General features: G+C 35.0%; 1 pseudogene; it reads right to left on the bottom strand.

Annotated features, from left to right (window-relative positions):
* Positions 1–7,565: 7,565 nt before the first annotated feature.
* LOC125656914 (uncharacterized) lies at positions 7,566–9,273 on the bottom strand (annotated as a pseudogene).
* Positions 9,274–12,546: the final 3,273 nt, after the last annotated feature.

Genomic DNA, 12,546 nt, shown 5'->3' with positions numbered 1-12,546 from the left:
GTTTAAAAAATCTTCTCTACAACCGCACATGTTTAAGAAAAACAAAATGCATAGTGATGTAGAGCAGTGTAAGGCCTCTATCGAATTTGTAAATTTCATGATCCCTGGGGTATGTATTCTGACCCCAGGGCAGGGCCAAACTTACTATATAGTACCTATGTGTAAAACACTGAAATAACATCTACTATAGTTTTATTGATACTAACTTGAAACTAAATGGATATATAGAAAGAGCAAGTGGTCTTCTACCAAAATTATAAATTTGATGATCCCCGGGATAGAGGTTCTGACCCCAGGGTGGGGACAAACTTAGTATATGATATTTATGTGTAAGTTTGCTGATGCTGTATAAAATCTAAATGCATACTTAGGAATAGCAGAAAACGATGTGCAAAAAATGGTGAATTTCACAACCCAGGGTTTTGACTTTAGGATGGGTTCAAATTAGTCATATCTTTTAACGTTTTAATGTTAATACACCTATTATATTATGTAAAGCCTCCCATTAGTGTATGCGTGTTTGAGGACAGTGAAGTTTTAAGAACACATCTTGTTTTATATTGTTGCTGAACATTAGAATTTAGCTTAGATATTCAGAACAGGATTTTTTGTTCTAGATTTCATAGCCCTTGGGAGTAGTGATACTTTTTCACTAGTACTCTGGTGACCGATAAGGCATGTGGGCCTCTTGTTCTTATTAGCTTTATCTAGAAAACTAATGATAATTCTAAGATTTTACCTTTCTGAGTACGAATGATAAAATCAACACAATAAAAACATGTATTGGTCATCCATAGAAAAATGTAGTGTATTCATCATATTACATGCTATAGCATTCATATATATATATATATATATATATATATATATATATATATATATATATTTAAGCAACTTTTAATAGTCTTTGTGAAGGGCCTCCGTGACCGAGTGGTTAGAGCATCGCGCTCATAATCACACGGCTTCTCATCTCTGGTCGCCGCGGGTTCGAATCCCGCTCGCGCCGGTAAGTGAGAAAGTTTCCCAGTTTAGTTTGGGAAGGTCGGTGGTCTCTTCCCAGGTACATTGTACCTGGGTTCTCTCTTCCACCAACAAAAACTGGGCGCCACTATATAACTGAAAAATTGTTGAATGTGGCGAAAAACATCAAAACAATCAATCAATCATGATAGCCTTTGTGTATGCAGACCCATGTATATCAAATATATTTTGTGTACGTTACCTCTGACTTCAAATTCAACGTTTTACTCTTTGCCAATTAAAGTCAAGCATTACTTGTATCTGTTTTATTTTTGTAATAATTTGATTTCGGTTGTAACCAACAATGTGACTGGTTGACCGACATTCTTTATCGAGTATATAACGCGTTAAACTGTTTCAAATTTTCATCATCTGCATATTCAGAATAAATGTATCCAAAATTAATAGATCAATGCGTGTACATGTAATTCAATAATAAATAATAATCAAAGATTCTAATTTGAAAACCATTAACAATAATTACTTGCAATAAGAAAAGATTTATTTGCGTTTAAACACGACAGAGGAATGTCCGCATTGTTGATTGATGGTACATGTAAAGGTACCCATTCCCATGCACGTACATTAAAAAGGCTTTGAAGACACCTGCCAAAATTTAAAAAGGGATATCAAGGAAACCCATGTAACCTGAGACGGGAACATATATAGTGTGGACTCCGTGTCCACCCTTCCGTACACTAGTACAGTTCCCACAACGTTATTCTTGACATAAACGATAGAACAGGATACACGCAAGATAGGAGAGGATACACGCACGATACGATAGGATAAAGGATAAACCTGATAAACGCAAACCACGATAAACGATATTCACGATAGGCCTGATAAACGCAAACCACGATAAACGATCTCGACGATAAACAGGAAACCTGAAATGTAAATTTAGAAGCAATTTAGACAGGGAACGTAATTTTGATAGCTACAACATAATTGCATTATGTTGATAATAGTATTAAAGGCTTTCAATATTTCTTACATACCTAACACGTATATCCAAAAGAAACCTTTAGATGATCATACTTGACACAAAGTTGGTAATGACTTTGTAGTAGGTCAAGACCCTGGCGCAATACCACCATCAAGGGCGGATCCAGGAATTTATGAAAGGGGGGTCTACCATTAATTTTGGTTGTCTAAGGGGGGTTCACCCTCAAAATGCATTATTGTTACCTTTTTTAAGCAAACTTTTCTGGTAAGAGGGGGAGGGGTCCAACCCTAGGAATCCCTTCCCTCTCTTTGGATCCGCCACTGATCATAAATTATCCATATTTTGTTTGTGACCTATTCATAAATCATGATGATATACCAAGGTTACGTTACTTTGACAATGTGTTTGTCGGGGCTATGTATTTATGATAAATAATGAGGAATGTAAGTCATTTAAATCACCTTAAATGATATACTATGGTTATCATATTCAAATACATGTTTGTACATGTATATTGTTGATGGTTTAGCTATAATGTTTAGCTCACTTGAGCTGCAGTTTGTCACATGGCCATCAGATGGTGTGTAGTTGATCATGAAGTACTTAATTTGTGGAATTTGGGCCATATCTCGGAAACTCTTGGTCTAGAGGTTTTTACTTGCATTTAGATGAAAGGGATAACCATTGAATAAAGATTTAAAAATTGTAATAAAAAGTATATGTAATAAATATTTTAAAATCTTCTCAAGAAGCAATTATCTGATTTTAATTTTTACTTGTCTCCAGACCATTTTGCCTGTCTTCAACTTTAATGTTGGTCAGATTTTGAATTTTATCAGGTATAAAATTTAATACCTGGTGAATAAATAGGCCAGTCAGTGTATGACTGCTAAAGGTCAAGGTCATTCATGAAACCAATTTTGCCATAATTTAATGTACTCAAGCTTTTAGGCATTATGTATAACTTAAACTCATAAATTGATTTTAAAATAGGGCACTACTAAACCGGTACATGATACGCCCGCATACATTATTGACCCAGGTATTTGAACATGTAAGAAAGGATTATCCAAAAAAGGATTTCGTCGGAGTTGCATTAACAATGTATTTTGCATTGAATAAATCTAAGTCCAAGGGCTGTAACTCCTTAACAAATGGTGGTGCAGCATTACCCTTGTCATATGCACATCTTCACATTGGGATCTTTATTTGTACCAAGTTTCAACAAAATCCCCTAAAGGGTTTAGGAGGAGTTCCGAAGACAAAGTATTTTGAATGGAAAAAATTAAGTCCAAGGGCTACAACTCCTTAAAAAACATTAAACAACATCTCCCTTACAATATTCACAACTCCACATTGTGATATTTTTTTTATACCAAGTTTCATCAAAATCCCCCAAGAGTTTAGGAGGAGTTGCGAAGACAATGTACTTGCATAAAATAAATCGAAGTCCAAGGGCCCTAACTCCTTCAAAAATAGTTGTGCAGCATTCCACTTGTCATATGCACATCTCCACATTGTAATCTTTATTTGTACGAAGTGTCATCAAAATCCCCCAAAGGGTTTAGGAGGAGTTGCGAAGACAAAGTTAAAGGGACAAACGGACAGACAGACGGACGACAGCGGTATAGCATAATACGCCCGCATTTTTATGCGGGTGTATAAAAATCATTTACAAATTTCTAGTACTGATTAGTCAACCGAATTGTTAATCTTTCCAACCAAATATACATGTACATGTATTCAATATTTATAGGTGATTGGATGCATTTTTGTGTTGAGATGGGAATGTGATATTATAGTATAAAACTGCATGACACAATTCATACTCAAGTTACATTAAGGTTACACGTGAATTTTCTGCCAAAGTGATAAATCGTAACTCGTAAAGCATATTATTTTCTATACCAGTGAAAATTATGGAAAATATCATTGTTAATGTGCTGTTAATGTAAAAATCAAATGAAGTGGACAGTGTTTCACACTGACATTTATTTTGTTAACTAGCTCTTATTATGTCTCCCCTCTTCCAGGGATAGACATTTTGTTTTTGTACAATCTGTTTGTCTGTCACAAAAATGTTGTGAATATTTTTTTTTCATAATTATTTATTTTCTTCTATTCTGTAATATTGACACAAGTGACATATGCACCAATCTTTAATTTACAGAAAAAAAATTATGAGAGAGAGCAAATATATCAGAAGGCTGTTTCAATTGAATAAAAGGTTCTATCCATTCCAGGTTGTGTCAAATTTTGTTTTTTCACCATTTTCAAGGTCTCATAGTTCGTTTTCAAATGAGATATCGCTACTACTATATTTAATGTCTTTTCTGTACACCTCATTGTATATAGGTAGTACTTTAATGCCTCGTTCACGCGGATGCGCATTAAATTTTGTGGTAATATTTAATGCGAAGTAAACTAATGCGCATTAGATTCGTATGCATCTCTATTAAGGTAAGGTTCGCGACATTTTGACATGCAGCGAACAAAGTCATGTTGCATATCAATATGTTCAGTAGGAATTTATCTTTTTAAAATTGAATTATTATTTTTTTAAATGCCCGTGTCGTTTTTTGACCAGATGGGCTTAATTTTGCGATGTTTTACATTTTCAGGAATTTCGTACAAAAGGGAATACTAGTGTTATAAAAGTTACACGAGGCAAACTTATGGGGTAAAAAGCTGGTAGAAGTTTCAAAAAGAGTATCATCTATCAGATTATATTAATTGGGAAAGGAATTCTATTTCAAAACACAAAAAATAGCACTTTTTATATCTTGAATAAAATTTAAATTGGTTGCCATGACAACAAAATATGCATATGGAGCAGCTTTACAAGGTCTATGTCAGAAAAAAAATCACTTTAAACGTGATATTTGGACCATAAACATTTAAGAGAGCATATAAAATTACTACCCACCGGGCATTCTTTCCATGGTAACAGATCAAAAAAAAAAATTTCATTTATGCTATTTGTCACTTTGTTTTATAGTTCTAAAACCTTTGAAGGGTGCATTGAGCATTTTCATGAACAAAACACAATTCCAGCCCAAAAATGATGAATTATATTTATATTTATTTCTCAAGAATTGTAGTATCACATTTATTAGAAATTAAGATGTTGGGTTTTTTGTTTGTTCCTAAATTCAATACAATGCAATATCTATGATATCTTCAATTTCCCGGCGGGTTTTCCACGGTCCCGCTTCGTCAAAAATTCCGTGTTTCATTAGCCCGAACCTGTCTTATATACCACTTTGAAATAAATTCCCTCTTCTTGTTCCATAGCCTGATGCTTGTTTACATAGTTGAAAATACAACTGTAACCTAACATAAAGTCCGGTCAGTGGCGGATCTAGGGGGGATTAACGTAAAGTTAGTAAAAATGACACTTAACAAATGGTTTTATGTCGACAGGATCCATGCGGTTATATGTAGATGTTTCTTAAACAAAATTAAGAATATTTTAAGATATACTTGTATTTCAGTCGCGTTTTCTATATTTCAAAGTCCATGCGATAAATCGCTCGATCGGCGCAAGTACATTGTAGATGTCATAGCATTGAAATATAAAGTGCAAGTAATTAGAGAGGTAAATCATAGTCAGGTTTATTTAACAAAAATCCATGGGAATGTTGTAAAAATTCCTAGCTTTGTTAATGTCGAACCTTGTCAAATTTGAGGATACTATTTACAAACAATGATCGATTATAACATCATCAAAATAAATCCTACTTTCCCTAGCAAGATTCGCAGAGATTTCACGTGATCATCTCATGTTTTCACACAAAATATTAGCAACCTGTACCGATCATCATCTTTTACCAGAGCCAGGCCGTGGTTTACAAACAACTGACTTTCTCCATGTATTCCAAATATTCCAAATGCCGATGCTCATTAGTGGCGATTTCAAAATCACAACATAAAATGGAAATTACCGTAGCGCATACTATATATATATATATATATATATATATATAATATATATAATATATATAATATATATATATATATATATATAATATATATAAATATATATATATATAGGTAATATATATATATATTACCTATATATATATATATATATATATATATATATATATATATATATATAGGTAAAACATAAAAAAGATACACGAAGACGTTTAGTAAAGCTTTAGCGCTTTCATTTGATGTAACGCTTCTGAAGATTTGAAATGATAGCGCTAAAGCTTTACTAAACGTCTTCGTGTATCTTTTTTATTTTTTACCTATACTTTTACCGATCATTGCGAAAAGTAATTATTATATTTAAATATATATAAAAGCACTGAAAAGGCCACGACACTGTTGGTTATTTAAAACTCAAATTTTCGACGCAACCCGCGTATATATATATATATATATATATATATATATATATATATATATATATTGCGAGTGATAACCGAGACAGTTGTGTATTAAAGACATCTTATCATTATCGCACATCTCTCAACTTGTTGCTCCCTGCCCCAATATGGAGAACACCATGCGGATTTTTTGCACAAGTTCCAATCCATGCCATCAAAGGAAAAAATTTCATGATAGCCGAGAACATACGCAACGTAAGAGAACATTAATAACCATTAATGCTTTTGCCTCTGTATTAAACAAATCATATAAACAGAATTAACAGAAACAAGCATTTAAAAAAAATCATATTGATCGTCCCAAAGTATTGCACATACTCTATATCCGATGGGTGGTTGAAAAGGAGACAACTCCTAAAGTTTCTGTTTTGTATAGTTGGCAGGGGACAGTTTCTTTGGTTTTGAAACATGTGGATAGGGGGTATTCACCAAAGTCAGATTATGACAGACTAATGAAAAATCATATTTCCCTTTTATGTCAATACTTGTATTTCATATTAGTGTAGTTAATAAATTATGACCCTAAATTACATGTAATCTATAAATACTGGTGTTGGTGCACAAAACATGCTCTGAACAGGTTCCCCTTTTTTGCTTTGATTTTCTCTCATTTGGGCTAATCCGCACCCCCCCCCCCCCCATCACAGTACCAAACATGGGGATTTAGACACTGTGCACAATCAAAAACCCTATCTGCCCTTCTCAAAAATCTACCTCTCATATGGGGCCATCCACCTTACCTCACAGCTACAGACCTTTTGCTGGACCCTGCATGTTTTCACCGGAATTTCTTCAGCAACTGACCACGTGTCTTAGTTTCGTATTTACACCCATCTATATGCTAGGAATCATGGTGACCCTACATATTGTATATCAACATTTTTATTAAGCACTCAGTTACATTTGACATGCATCCTAAAATTATTGTACACATTTTTACACATGTAATATCACTTCAAATATGGGGTATTTCCATTTTTTGAAAAAGTTGACCCGGGCCTATAGTGCGAAACTGTCCCCTGCCACCTTAGTGCTTTAGCCGCAGGCCGAACCCGACCAAAATTAGAGAACGTTTTCTCATAATATAAAGTCATCTACTTTATATCCATAAAATAGATGATCTTAACCACTCAGATTCTACTATTTTCATGAAAGTATAATAAAACAATATTGAAACAACATACAATTCATTCTGTTTATTACTCAAGATATTTGATTCTTTTAGCTATGCCGGTCTTACTTTCCCCAACAAATATCTCCCCGTCCAAAGCGATAGACATGCCGCGTGGTTTATTGATTCTTTGATCAGGAATGATGTAACTCATGAATCTCCCGTCCCTGTCCAACATGTGAATCTTGTCACCTCTAAAGTCCGTGACAATAACGTGACCGGCAGGATCAGTAATGGCTGTACTGACATCAAATCTATTGTCCCTCCCAGAGTAAGAAAACCGAAATATTCCTAATCGATCGACAGCAATTACAGCGTTTTTCTTCCAGTCTGTTACGATGACGTCTCCGTTGACATTTTCAGTGATGTAAGTTGCAGTTCCGTACAGAGGCTGGCCCTGTGAGTTGTACTGAATTTCCTGAAGTACGGTACCGGTACTGCTGTATCGCACGACTTTGGACTGGTCGTCTTTGAAGAGACAGACCAGTAGGTCATCTAACATGGTACTGGTGATGCCGAGTAGTCTCCACTCCCCGGTTGTAAACATCGTCTGGATCGTTTTATCATCGGCTACTCTACACACAGTATCGATACCTGTAAAAATCACTTGTTTGTTGTATACAGTTAAGTACATGCCTTTCACTGTGATGGTGACAGTGTCGTGGTGGTTTCCCTGGAAATCAAACATTTTTAGTTCTGTATCTGCTCCTCCCATCCACACTTTGTTATCATCGATAACAACAATATCGTATAGCCGATCATTATATTTTTCATTTGCAGGAAATCCTGCGTCTATAGCTGTGATAACTTTTGGCACCTCTAATATTTTGCGATTCGAAATACAAGCGTCTTCAAATATCAATCTCGGCAAAGAAATTTTTCTTTCTTGTAATTTTTCAATGCATCCAAAATGTAATCTGAAATAGTTATCATCAATTGGGCATTCGCAAAATACAGGAAATGAATACTGTGTGATCTCCGAGGGAGTTTCCTTTTTTTCAATAATTGAAATAAGTTTCTTCATTTCCATTGCATTTTGTGAATTTGTCAGTTTCATTGTCGTGGCGTTTATTTCATCAAATTTTCCTAAAATCTCTTCCAATTCTTTCATCTGTTTCTGTAGTAATAATTCGTGCTCCTTTTGCATGTCGTCCAGTTCCTGGTGGAGCGTATTCACGGTTTTCTTTATATGTCTGACCCACTCTATCCCTCTTGACGTCACTTCGTCCTTCTTCTGTTGGTAAATTTTGGATAATGAAGACAATCTCTGTTGTGTTTTATTCGCAAACCAGCAATGGAATAAAGCAAAATCATTAGTTTTACCAAGATGCTTTGACGTATGGTTTATGATTTTCTTGAGTTCACACATATTTTTGTAGTCGCTTGTTTTCTTTCATAATGGTTTTCATTAGTTCTTCAATATTCTGGGACAGCTCGGACATTTCGTGTGATTTATGGTTTCGTAAAACACAGACCATGCATATCGGGACATCACAAGTCTGGCAGTACGAACAACACTCGTTCTGTGGATGAGAATCGCACATGCAGGTGTCGTCATCATCTCTGCTAGTGTAACAAACCACGTCATGTCCGGTCTTGGATTTAATTCGGAGGTGTGCTGGAACACATGGATCGCAAAGATTGACCCCACATCGTCTACAGAAGAACGATACCGGGTTTTTACAGATGTCACATTCAATGAGATGTTGACCTTGTGTGGTTTCTGCAGCACACATGATAAGAATTCTTTTGGACCTGAAATAAATTTGTAAATTCTGTATAACTCATATATCTAAATTGGTACCGTATAAGTTTTATATATATATGTACGTTCTCTAGCTTTTTTGAAACGTGCGCAGCATAGTGTAATACCACAGAAACCGGTAATGATAATTCAGTAGCTCTCCATACCATACCATACCATACCACACTACTATCTTTTTATCAAGGGTAATATGGTGTATACCCTTACTACATGTAATATTACAGACGACATTGCCGGTTCCTGTGGAAATATATAAGTATGATTTATCCTACCAGCATATTTGCATAGTATCAAAGCGAAAAAGGTTCAATGATGTATGATATTACACAACTGTGCATCAATCCATTAGATGAATAAGATGCGTCTTTTAAATTTGTTCCCCAGAAATCATTGATTAGCAAGCCAAAACAATCAACATGTAATTTGCAGAGTAAATACGTTTGCAGATTTAGTTTAGTTCAAGTGTTTCCCCTTTTTGTATATCTTTAGCCATCTTATGTAAACCTTTTTGATTCTCCCGAGGAAGGGACAGGTTGTCCTGAAAATGGGACAATCTTATTTTTCGTGTCATTGGTTATTTTAGAACACGTTTTTGTGTATAAATCAATTAAGAGATATACACACCATATGCAGGTGATAATGGAATATTGCTACATAAATATGGGAAGTTGACGATGGAGAAGCTGAAATTATCCCCTTTGTCATTACGTTTGCCGTTAGTACATGTATGTTAGATACGATATTTAAGTACGAAGTAGATGTGGAAGACTCTTTGATGTCTTTTATCTCGAAGTTGCTAGGATATATCGAATCAAAATATGAAGAAAAATGATTATTGTTAATAGATGAACTATCATCAATATTTTTAAATGTCGAGTTGAAGTCCAAAGCTAGATTCTTTCTTCCCATGTAGATTGATTGATGTTTTCCGCCACACTCAACAATTTTTCAGTTATCTGGTGGCGCCCAGTTTTTATTGGTGGAAGAGAGAACCCAGATACAATGTACCTGGGAAGAGACCACCGACCTTCCGAAAGTAAACTGGGAAACTTTCTCACTTACCGGCGCGATCGGGATTCGAACCCGCGCCGACAGAGGTGAGAGGCCGTGTGATTTTGAGCACGATGCTCTAACCACTAGGCCACGGAGGCCCCCTTCCATGTAGAAGTTTATGACTAAATTCTGCTTATAAGAATATGAAAAAGTCAGCTAACATAGTATCACATTTCGTGCCCATGGAAATTCCAACACACGTTTGGAAAAACTGCTCACTAACGACTACGAAAATATTGTTAATCAGGAACTCCATCATCTCTTTAATATTAGCTTCAACGTACTCCTGCGTCGAATCAGAGTGCTGTTTAACAAATTTTTTGCGTGTCTGATCAATACATATGGCTATTTGCTTTTTCCATTTGTGTTGAAAAAGCAACTGTCTATGATGTCAAAAAGTATAGTTTTTAATTTATTGTGTGGGAAAGTGGTGAAAAGTCATTCTTTTTTATGTTGTAGATTTGAGAAAAGTTTTATGATTTCAATTTTTTTCGAATGCTCGAGAATCCACATTTGATTTACACCACTTCTGGCATATCTTGTGTCAGAATACGTTTGAAGTTTCTCCTTCGTAGCTGTTAATATTCGCGTGAGAAACTAAGATAGGGATTAGTTAGAACATTTACTGGATCCAGTAATTTAACTTTGTAAGCTTTTTGTGAAGTTAAGAAAACTAGTATAGGTACAGTAGCATATTCATCCGTTCCATTGACTAGGATATTAAATGTGTTGAACACTGAAGCATGAGTTTGAAAATTTCATCTTTTGAGAAGAGAGATGGGATATAAGTAGGACTACCATATATTTAATTATTGCAAAGTTTGTTTAGAATACGGTTGCGATAATGAATCTTACAAAGACAATGTTGTCACAAGCTTTGCCACCTGGAACGAAAACACTCTTGAACTATCTAATTCTTTTCATTTCAGGTTTACGAAACACATAACGATAGATAATACGCAATTTATTTTGATGAAAAGGTTAATATAACGAACAGTGATCAATCTCATAACTCCTTTAAGCATTACAAAATAGGGAGTCGGGCAAACACGGTTTCCACGATATACCAGAGTAGGGATCAGGTGCCTAGGGGAAGTAATCATCCCTTGTCGACAGGTCATACCCGAATGCGTTATTCTAAATTTCCTTTTATGTTTTGTATCCATTTTAAAAAGGTATCAATTTCTCTTTTTCATATTTAGCCCATTGCTCTGCATACTATTTGAAAGAATTTATGATAGAGATGAAGTTCTTTTCACAAATTGAATGACCAGGGTTCTCTGAATTTGGGACTTTTTAAAATAAGCGAATTCAGGTCCTCATTCTAAAGTATGAAAGATGAAGATAACGAACATTGATTAATCTCACAACTATATCTGCATCACCAGTAATAGCATGTCCAGCTGAACTATAGTTGAAACAAGACGAAAAGTAAAAATATCTACATGAATTAAGTTTGTTGGTAATTAAAAGGGTTGGATGCAATAGTTAAAGTATATTTGCGGGAAATACAGGATGTAGGCTTGAACCTGAAAGCTGCTGGAATACAAGACTGTTAGTAAATGAAGCTTAGGGAGCTGACGGCAAGTTTCAGAAGGATTGTTATTCAGAACCCTTGGTGATTAAAATAGCCTGTGATGGGCAACATCCATAATCACAGAATTAAGTCCATACTATGGTGTTGAAATATCCTAGTATATACTAGATTTTGCTTCAAATAACATTCAAAACTGTCATAGATAGTTAAGAAAATATTGTGCAAATATGATGTGCACCTGATTGTCTGTTGAAGTAAGGTAAAGGTGAATCATGTTTGATATATATCGTGTATATTTGAATTTTATATAAATAATACCCAAGACTGCGTTTACATATTTGTGTATGGTATTTGGAAAAAGTTCCATCACATTTAAGTTAGCTCCTTGTAGACCAGTAAAACTCTCTATATTGTATACGTTGTCGTTACATATATACTCCGTTTACCTGATCAGGATATAGGGCTCATGGCGGATGTGACCGGTCGACAGGGGATGCTTACTCCTCCTAGGCACCTGATCCCACCTCTGGTGTATCCAGGGGTCCGTGTTTGCCCAACAATCTATTTTGTATTGCTTATAGGAGTTATGATTGATCACTGTTCGTTATCTTCATCTTTCATATATATAGAAATGCAGTGCCCAGAGTCTTGATC

The sequence above is a fragment of the Ostrea edulis genome, chromosome 5 (assembly GCF_947568905.1).
Source record: "Ostrea edulis chromosome 5, xbOstEdul1.1, whole genome shotgun sequence".
NCBI classification, from domain to species: domain Eukaryota; kingdom Metazoa; phylum Mollusca; class Bivalvia; order Ostreida; family Ostreidae; genus Ostrea; species Ostrea edulis.
Note: the sequence above shows the minus strand (reverse complement) of the source record. Positions and strands in the feature narration are given on the sequence as shown.